Here is an 11,399-nt window from a genome sequence, read left to right as displayed (position 1 = left end):
TTCTATAGCGCGAACATTACCCGAAGGTGTCAGAGCGCTTTACAAAAGAACCAGTTGCGATTCATAAGTATTTAGGATTACATGAGTTTACATAAAAGATACAAACAGGAAAAAAAATTGCAAATGTACAAGTTGTAAAGTCACACAGGGAAGAGATACAAATAGAAAAAATTGCAAACGTACAAGTTGTAAAGTCACTCAAGGAAGAGATACAAATGGATAAACTAAGAATCACATAGGAATGGTAGTGAGTACAAAGGTCTACTACATATACTATTGGTTAGAGTTATCTCTATATAAATATATATGCAAATAGTAGATTTTCTCAGGATTCCATTTTACCAGTGATTCGGCTTGGACAAGTATATATTACATATTTACAGAGTGAAAAGAGAAATAAAAAAAAAAATTACAATTAAAATAAAAAGGGGTAGACCGCGGTATGTGGGGGAGAGGAGTTGGAGGCTGATATTGGTGAGAGGAGAGAGGGGGACCTGACGGGGAGAAAGAGATAAGGCAGTCCAACGTAATAGAAATGTCTGAAGGTCAGCAGGATGGAATCCAAGGGACCAAAGGAAAGGACAAGAATCAACAAAATAGCGGACCCGGGTCGTGGGTATCGATGGAAACCATCTCAACATGTCAAGATGCACCCAGGGCAAGAGCGACAACAGGAGAGGGAGCTAACGGAATATATAAAGAAACCAACAGGTTTATGCGGGGGAGAAGGAAAAACAGACCTTTATAAAAGTAAACTAGCCTTTATACCTATGTGGACCCCCATTTCCCTTGCTTCTTTTGCTGTTTATTTTATAGCACGAAGACAGCCCAAAGGTATTTTAGTCAATGCTTTAAATAGGGAAAGTACTCGCCGAAATTAGTAGGCGGGTGAGGGGCGGGGCCAGCATGCGAGACTAGCAGGGGGTGCAAGGGGCACATATATATAATGCAATCCAGATACAGACGTATGTGCTATCTGCTGAGTATTCTTCTGAGTATTCTTGTTGCCCTTGCATGATCAAATTGATACTTTTAAAATTGTACATATGTGCAGATTGCCCCTGCAGGACTGGCACGTGCTAAAACATTTGAATGTTGACACTATGCACAATTATGACTGTTGTGAGCAGTTTGAAGAAGAAGCCTGGATAATGATATGCTGTAATAGATTGTTAAATTCCTTGAGGTCTTATCTATGAGATATCCTTTTTAGGGCTCGCCCCTTTCCTATTCCGCAGGAATAGGAAAAGAGCCCTAATGCAGCTAAACCAAACTTCAGGCCCCAGAGGATTTTGGACAGTTCATGTGAAACACAATCACGTGACCTGCTCTCATGCACGAGCCTTCCCCCTGGCAGCAGCATTTCTCATTTCACGGCCGCCAGGCCACTTCAAAGGGTTCCGCTGCCCCGCCCCCTGCTTCACGGCCATCTGTTCCCCAGCACCTCCCCTCCGGGAGAGCATTTCTCTCTCAGCACCCATCTCACGGCCACCGCACTACTATCAGTAACTTTTAAAAACATTTTGCTTTCAGCACGGCACTCATCTAACGACCGTCGCACTGTTCGGTAACTTTCTTTTAAACATTTTGGGCGAGCATTTCTCTCTCAGCATGGCACCGACTCATCGCACCAGGCTTCATCACACTTCCCTCAAGAATTGCTATCTTGTGTCATCAGATGCCCCATGCAGTGCATTATGCGCATAACTTTTATATACACTGGTGCTGTGTTTCATGTTTGAGCACGGCTTCTGCTTTTATGTTTTTTGTTGTACTTGCAAAGTTTTACTCCCAGGAGGAGGGGCATGGCGCTTCAGGTCAACACCATGCTCATGTGCAGTAATACAAGCAAGGAACGTTGTGTAGTCCGTCTTCTTAGTCTATCTACCAGTCTTACCAGCCAGGCCGTGTCTCGTTTTATTTTACCTTTTTTTTTTTTTACTTGTTTCTCAAGCCGCCCGGCATCCCGCGCTTTAGCAGTGGCGGCCGCACACACCATTTGCGGGACACTGCTTGAGCAATTGTACCGCTTCTTGTTTAACATTTAAGGTGAGCATTTCTCTCTTAGCACCCATCTCACGGCCACCACACTGTCAGTAACTTTTAAAAACATTTTGCTTTCAGCATGGCACTCATCTAACGACCGTCGCACTGTTCGGTAACTTTTAAGGATGGCGCCATGTGGAGCCACATCAGCAGTCATGATTTAAAAGAAAATAAAGTGTGTGTACGTTTAACATACATACCAATATAAATTGTGCATGTTTAAAATACATAACACAACTAAGTAGTGCAACTGATCTCTGATGCTGCTGGCTACACTCCTGTCTTTAGACGCTGCAGAAGGTCTTACTCTGCTGACTGGTGTGGTTCTTCTAATGTGAATGTTATGAACATCCCTTTTCACGCAATTTCCCGTAAACAGCCTGCAGGCTCCTCTGCTGCTGGCATTTCCCCCTACCTTCTCGCTCATTCCTTTGCGCGCAGACACCATCTGCCTTAAACAGCCTGCAGGCTCCTCTGCTGCTGGCATTTCCCCCTCCCTTCTCACACAGTCCTTCACCTCGGCGTACACTCGCACCTCCTTTATCCCCTTTCGACCGCTTAGATGTTCTCAGTTAGCCACGCGCTCTCAGCCTCCTCTATGCCTTTTAACTCAATATTTTTTGCTCTAGGTCCAATCCCTTCTCCCCATCGTTTCCTTCCTCACTGACTTTATCTGCATCTTTCTCCCTATCCTTCCATCCTTCAACTTTCTCAAGCTTTCTTCCTCCGGATTTCTGCTCCTCCATCTCATGTGTGCTTTCTTCACGGGCTTCTGTCTCCTCCAGTGTTGATTTCCCACTCCATGCCTCTGCCGCCTTCTGCTCGCAGCCAGACTGTCCGTTTCCTCTCTGACACTGTCTGATTGCTAAATATTGCATCTGCTGGTGTCATACCACCAGCCTGGCTGGGGCGCCTGCTGTGGAATATGACAGAACCAACATTCCTCTACCAGGCTTGGAACTCGTACTCACACTACTTTATGACACACACACTGAGCCCACACACTACTTTAGGCCACACACACTGCACCCTCACACTACTTTAGGCCACACACACACTGCGCCCTCTCACCACTTTAGCCCACGCACACACTGCACCCTCAAATTACTTTAGGCCTCACACACTGCGCCCACACACCCTGCACCCTCACACACCCTGCACCCTCACACACCCTGCACCCTCACACATACTACACCCTCACACACACTGCACCCTCACACACTCAGTGCCACATAATTATATGCTACATAATTACACTGCACTTAATGGAACATACACTCCAAACAATACCACTCAGTGCCACATAATTACATGCCACACAATTACACTCTACTGAATACAACATACACTCCACAAAATACCACTCAGTGCCACATTATTAAATGCTACATAAATACACTGCGCTCAACGCAACATACACTCCGAATACCACTCACTACCACATAGTTACACATCACATAATTACACTGCACTCAATGCAACATACAATCCAAATACCAGTCAATGTCACATTATTACACGACACATAATTACTCTCTACTAAATGCAACACACACTCCACGCAATACCACATAATTATATGCTACATAATTACAATGCAACATACACTCCAAACAATAACACTCAGTGCCACATAATTAGACGCCCCACAATTACTCTACTGAATACAACATACACTCCTCATAATAACACTCAGTGCCACATAATTAAATGCTACATAATTACACTGCGCTCAACGCAAAATACCCTCCAAATAGCACTCAGTGTCACATAATTACACGCCACATAATTACACTGCACTCAATGCAACATACACTGCAACACCCACTCAGTGCAACAACATTTTATGCTACGTATTTACACTGTGCTCAACGCAACATACACTCAAAATTCCACTCACTACCACATAGTTACACACCACATAATTACACTGCACTCATGCAACATACAATCCAAATACCAGTCAGTGTCACATAATTACACGCCACATAATTACCCTACACTCAATGCAACATACACTCCAAATACCACTCTGTGCCACATATTTATATGCTACATATTTACACATCGCTCAACGCAACATACACTCCTAATAAAAACAAACAGTGGTGGCATTGGTTGGATCTCGATTAGATTATTGCAATGCGCTATACACGGAGATTAACAAGGGACTGGTACATCGCCTGCAAGTAACACAAAATGCAGCAGCGAGATTTGTTCTGGACCTCCCTTGCTCCGCCTCCGCCACGTTAGCCAGGAAGAATCTTCATTGGTTACCCATTGAGCAACGCATTTCTTTTAAAATTACTTGCTTAGTCCATAAGGCCCTTACAGCAGGACTGACTGATGGACTGGGATCTCTGCTTTCTAATTATAGACCCAGCAGATGTCTCAGATCATCTCAACTGAATGTCCTTGTTATCCCCGCACTAAAAAGACAAGATGGGGAGGTAGAGCCTTTGCATCAGTGGCCCCTCGACTATGGAATGCTCTCCCCTGCGAGCTCAAGGCTCTTTCATCCCTTCCCCTCTTTAAGAGAGCTCTCAAGACCTGGTATTTTGAGAAAGCCTATTAATAATCAGTGTATGGTTATGCAATATATTATGTTAGGCGCCTTGATGCCCATTGGGCTAAGTTATGCGCGTTATAAATTTATTTTCATTTCATTTCATTTCATTTCATTTCAATACCACTCAGTGCCTCATAATTACACACCACATAATTACACTATCTATCACCCTCACTCTATCTATCACCCTCACTCTATCTATCACCCTCACTCTATCACCCTCACTCTATCTATCACCCTCACTCTATCTATCTACCGCCCTCACTATACCACTCTACCACCCTCACTATACCACTCTACCGCCCTCACTATACCACTCTACCGCCCTCACTCTACCTCCCTCACTCTACCACCCTCACACCACCCAGTTCTCAGCAAAAATGCAATGTATCAATGTTTAAAGCTTTATTACAAAAGTACAAAAAATTAATATTATACTTTTAATCTTGATTTAAAAAATATAAAATACGCAACACAATCTTCTCACAATTTTTTTTTAATGTAGTGCCATTATACATTACACAAATTATTATGTAATTAATAATTACTTATAAAATGTATAAGCCAGTAAGATTTGTCATATCAATACATGTAAGTCAGGGGAATACTAAACATGTAGCTTTAATAATGCTATAGATGTCACATTTGCAAATTCTATAAATATTGGCATTTACAATAACAAAATTAATACATTTGCTATTATAAAAAAATAAACATAAATTAAAAAATATTACATTTACAAGACCAATAGCTCCAACTTTTCTAATGCGAGACCTATATCATTTCCAATGCTTGTTTAGGTTGAGCTTCCAATACCTTTTGTAAAATGCCTGATTGCTAGTGGTGAAAACTTCCTCTTTGTCCCTCCTTTTTAGGTCTCTGCTCTAGACTGAGCGCATGCGCTGTCCCAAACTAAGATATACTGTATTTACATTGTGGGCTTACAGCCCACCAACAGGCTTCCAAGTTGCTGTCACCATCGTCGCTCCATTTTTTGTCCTCCCCGTTTGTCAAGGGCATGCAAACGCCATGCCTTTTCCGAAATTTAGCACCCCTCCACCAACACATTGCCCAAATAAATTTTAACATACTCGGGCATTATAGGGCATTGTTTTGGGACTACTTTTTTATTTGTTGGGGTAATGTTCTCACTTCCAACCACGCCCTAGGGTGACAAAATGTAGGCTTTTGGTAAGGAAAAGTGTCCTTTATGCCAAACAATCACAGAAACTGGCTAAGGTAATTTGATGAACAGTACAGGTCGAGAATGAGATTATGTCTATTCTTCAACTTTTCCCGAATTCGAAGTTTCCTGAAAGGTATGCAGGAACATACACGCCACATTCAATAATGTTGAAGTCTCAGAGGCAGCGTCATACAAACCTTTCTTCTTTGCCATCTAAGACTTCTTAGTTGCTCTTACTGTCATAGGGGATACAAACCATTTGAAAGAGGGGTCTTCTTAGGGCACATGTACCTAGAAGGGTAGGTAGGCTTTTGCTTTCATGTAAGCTTAGTTGCATGCATTGCATCCAAACATCCTGTTTACATCATTGTGGCGATGCCACATATGAGAGTTTGGTGGCGGTGGGGATGTCGGGATGCCGACGAGTCCAATGAAAGACACAATAACAACAAACTTGTAGTGGATAGCTGCCTTCCATACATTTGCCATTCCTTTAAAGCAAAGCTGATGAGAGTTTTGAAAAGGGCACATATACCTAGTGGGATAGGTCGGCTTTTACTTTGATGCAAACTTAGTTGCATGCATTGCGTCCAAATATACCTTGTTTTGTGTGGCAGTGCCACATATGAGAGTTTGGGAAGAGTGGGGATGCCAGAGCGGTGACAAGTCCATCGAAAGGCACAATAACAGAGCCGACTTTTAATGGATAGCTGCCTCCCAAACATTTAAAACAAAGCTGATGAGATTAAAGTATAAGGTTTCAGCCTAAAAGTGGCCCCAACATTTCCAAACAGGGCTGCCTCTTTAAAAAGCCACTAGGGTTGGAAGAGAGTTAGCCACATGACTGTTTTTTTCATCAACAGCATTAACCCAGAGAAAGAAATTACGAGAGGCAAAAAAGAGTGAAAGGTGGGACAAAAGGATAGGAAACAGTGACAACCTGCAAGAGTAAGACAGACGGTAAGTATTGGGTCACATGCAGGGATGTATTTACCATGTTTGCATCAAAGCCCATCGTTGCCTTGCTAGGCTACTGGTTGTGCACATTTCTTCTTTTATTTACCCACTTCACATTCATTAATGCTAGCCTGAAGCATGATGGAAAAGGGAGACTTGGTACCTGGAGAAATTTCTAGCACAGTTGTACCAAGTAATCCATTCTCTTGAGGAAGAGGAGGTGGCGTAATGGCCAGACCTGTTGACTTTAGAGCTGGGGAACCAGGTTCGGGTCTCGGTCTCAGCTCAAACATCCTGTGATTCTGGGGAAATCACTTAATGTCCCATTATCTATCAAAAAAGAATGCGTCCTTGTATAAAAATAACTGGTGCTCATCTAAAGTGCTCCAATTCCTTCGGGCTGAGTTTGTGCTATATAAATCTGCAACAAAAAAAATTCAGGAGAAAATTAGGCACGTATGTGTGGGAGGGGTGTCAGTCTGGACTTTGGCTGATCAATAATGCGAGCTGGCTCAGTCTTCTGCTTTTACTGAAGGCTGTCAGTCGTACATTACCAATGTTTTTTAGGTTTGAAACTGATTATTCTTAAAAAATGCCACTGCGAGTACTAGTTTGTTTCACAGTATCCGGGCAATTAAGCAAGCATTATAGGAAAATCACCTGAGGTGAGATTTCAACATGGCAGCAGCCATTGGAAGCATGCAGTGAGGGATTACCACAGGGCCTCAATGGCATTTGACAAGCAGTGGTCACTGCCAGCTGGCCTGACCCATTCTACAGCTTGGCATCGGATGAGTGGGGGCAGCTGGGCCGCAGCACTTCAAGCGTGGAACTGGGAACGGATAGGTGGTGCTGTGGCCTGTGCACATGCAGAGAGACTGACACTGCAGCTCCTGGGCCCATGTGGTCCATCGAGGAAGAAGGATCATTGCGGCATGTGTACAACTGAAGGTAGGAGGCATTGAGTCTAAACGCAAAGGGAGGCAGTCAGCAGCTATGTGACCCCAGCCTTTCCCGCACATCCCTCCTCACAAACGATTACTCCGCTTAGCCCGATATTGACAAATCAACAGTGTCAGACTGATCAAGCACATCTATGGCCTTTCTGGCAGCCTGTCGACTGGATAACAGGTTTCCCCTGGATCTCTCTGCTATGGGAGGGCTACTGAGTGGAACACGGCACGAGAAACTGCACCCCCTAAGTACTACTGGCCTCCCTGTTGTTGGAGCTCCACATAAAATTTGCAGAGAGTCTCATAAGCGACCCATAGATCAATGAAAGACACTACTCATAAGGACATGCTGACCAAGGCCACTGATAAAAAAACTTGACTCCCCAGTGGAGGCTACTGCTGGAAAGGGGAAAAGCCTGGGGGGGTACGATGGCAGGTGAGCCACTCACCTGCTCCTTCATGTAACCCTATTTTCCACCCTCAGGGAAGACATAGCGGCTCTCCATACTGATGTCCCTGCAGACATTAAAGATCTCAGGCAGGACATAGTGGAGATTGGACAGCATGACAATCTTGGAAAGTGGCAACAACGCAAGGCAAGAAAAACTTTAAACTTGCCAATGCAAGCTCTCGGACCTTGAGGACCAGAACATGACCTTACACCTCCACCTAGAGGACCTAGAGAATAGATCATGGTGCTCAAACATCAGGAATAAGGGGTTCCCCCTCCAGTGACACTGGGGGATCTGGAGGTATACGTTAAAAGACTCTTTAGGCAGGTTCTCTCAGAGCTGGCCAAACAAGATATCATCCTAGACCGCACACACAGGGCATGTTGTACATCTGGTCCCCCAGGCATGCCACAGGATATTTTAACGTGCCTCAACCTCTATCGAGACAAGGAGGCTGCCTTGGCAGCGAAACAAGACAAAGGCCTCATTCTGTTTGAGGGCGTGAAAGTGTGCTTTTATCAAGACGCCTCTCATATACACTGCGCAGATCCGTCAAAGCGGCTAACTCCTTTTTATGCGACAACGAAGTCAAATATAAGTGGGGACACCTGACCCACCTCATCTTCGTCTGGAGCCAAATGACCCATGCAGTCCACACAATGGAGGAAGCCCGTACCATCCTGACTTTGGAGGCAACCCAGGCGAACACAGACTTTACTGCCTCAGCAACTGAGATTTCCCTCATGGTGAGCATTGGGTGGCAGGCCATGGAAAGCCATGGACTATAAGCGCAACCTGGAATTTTCCTATGCCCAACCCTTTGTGGCACCACCTCCCTAGTCTCAGTCCAACAGTTATTGTCCTGAGCCTCAATGTACAAAGCCTTAACACCCTGGCAAAGCACCCCACACTTCTCTCTATGACTAAGGAGTCTAACTGTGACATGTCTCCTGCAGTAGACACATCTCCACAGGAAGGACTGGAAGAGTATGCACTCTAGATAATTTGAGAGACAATGATTTTGTTCTGGGGTGAAAAGGCTTGCATGGCCATCTTCTTGGCTATTAAGTTCTGGGAGCTGGTCACCCCCACACAAGTTGAAATACCTAGGAGTATTAGGTCCATTCGACCCTGGCAATTCGACAGGGTCGAATGGACCTAATATAAAATATTATAATTAAAAAACACATAAATTCATACAATTATTGTATAATTGTATGAATTTATGTGTTTTTTAATTATAATATTTTGTATATAAACAAATAATAAATACATGTGATATATATTTGTATATACTTTGTTGGTTTTCCCTTTATATATGGTCCATTGCAGGGAAGTGTGGATATGAAATGTACATGAGTGTGTGAGGTGTGAATATTGAGGTCTAGCCTGAATAGGATTTACCCCAAGGGATCTTCTTTCTTTCACTCGTTAAGTGCCCTACTCCCTTGTTGGTGCCAAGGGGCCCCTCTTATTGTTAACCACAGCTAAAGATCTTACACAGATCGTATATTACAGGGCCTCGATAAGTGCATATGGGGCGAGTGGTGAGTGGAGAGTGCAGAAGGGGTTGTGGAGAACTAGGCACTTTTATGCATATTCTGTGGCACTGTGTGGAAATACAAGACTTCTGGACAAGGGTTCATGACGAGATGAAAGAAGTATTGGGGGAGGGAATACGACCAGAAGCCCGGAGATGTATACTAAATGAGTAGGAACCCACGGATTTGAATGTGTATCAGAAGCAATGGGTGACACTGGCGTGCATGGTGGCGAAACGAAATATTCCTCAGTTGTGGGGAGCTAGCCAGCCACCCCGAATTTCCAAGTGGGTGGAAGATTTGGACTGGTGTATGTTTAGGGAGAGAGCTGTATATGTGGCCAGGGGTTGCCCAGAGAAATGGGGGAAGATCTGGGGGGCATGGAATAGATATTGGGATGAGATGTGTATGCCCCCGGTGTGGCAAGTGGAAGCAGAAGCGCAGGAATGCCCGTGATCCTATTGACGTATATATTGTTTTATGTGATTCTGTACAAGCGACAACTTGACCTTTGCAATGAGGAAAATTGTTACTTCACCTGATGTTCTTTTTCTTTTTGTTCGTTTATCAATAAAAAGAATTTAAAAAAAAAAAGAAAGATAGGAGAAACAAACGCTCTGCCGGAGAGACTCAAGTGAAGGGTTTGGAAGAGGCACGCGCACCGAGGCACATAGGCTGTGAAGAAAGCTAACGCTTGCCAAGAAAAACTGAAATCTCTGAATCTAGATAGAGTTGAGTATGCCCCCATTTGCACCAAGAAGAAATATTATCCAGGAGGCAATAAAGCCACAAGAATTCTATTGTAGAAGGGCTCAGACTCATAAAAATAGGAGTCCAGAGATTCTGTTGAAAGGGGGCCATAGAGTGATTACCGATAACCATATAGCGGGGGTACTTGAGCGTTTCTATGCAGATCTCTACCCAGTGTAAGCAACAGACTTGCAAAAGGGGCTTGTTTGCATAAACTCAGGATGCACCTGGGAGAGAGGCATCCCTGTTGGAGGTTGATATTCGCCCTGATAAGTATTATCAGCTATAATTCGCCTGCCACCCAGGATAGCTCCAGGGCAGGGTGGGCTTAAACCCAGATTCTACAGGTTATTTGCTGCCCAACTTTCCCCAATCTTCGCCCGCCTCTATAACTTCTTATTGAGACAGGTACGCTTACTGAACTACGTAAGAAGATGTGATCACTGTGCTGCCCAAACCTAGAAAGAACTTTACTCTCTCCTCCTCATATTGGCCAGTATCCTTGCTTCCCCCTCAACCCCTATATGAAAGGACTCATTGATTCAGATCAACCCAGCTTTATTCTGGAGAACCACTGTAGTTGTAATATCAAGCACCTGCTCCACCTCATCGATAAGGGGACTTGCTCCTGCACCCACTGCCCTTCTCATGTCAATTAACCGGGTTCATTGGCCCTTACACCGGTGCACTCCAGAAAGGGTAGTCCTAGGACCCTTCTTTTGAACATGGGCATGGTGCAGCTATGTGAACCCCACTGGTTGCGTGCGGGTCAATGAACTCTCATCGCAGAGCTTCGCTGTGGCTAGAGGCACCCACTCGTATTTTCCCTCTATATGGAGCCCCTGGCTGAGCATAGTGGGCCGACCCAGTGATAAAACACATCATCATAGGTGGGCATGAACATAAACTTGCAATCAGAATATGGTGTGCCAGCGGTGGAACACT

Source organism: Lissotriton vulgaris, chromosome 11 (genome assembly GCF_964263255.1).
Source record: "Lissotriton vulgaris chromosome 11, aLisVul1.2, whole genome shotgun sequence".
NCBI classification, from domain to species: Eukaryota; Metazoa; Chordata; class Amphibia; order Caudata; family Salamandridae; genus Lissotriton; species Lissotriton vulgaris.
Note: the sequence above shows the minus strand (reverse complement) of the source record.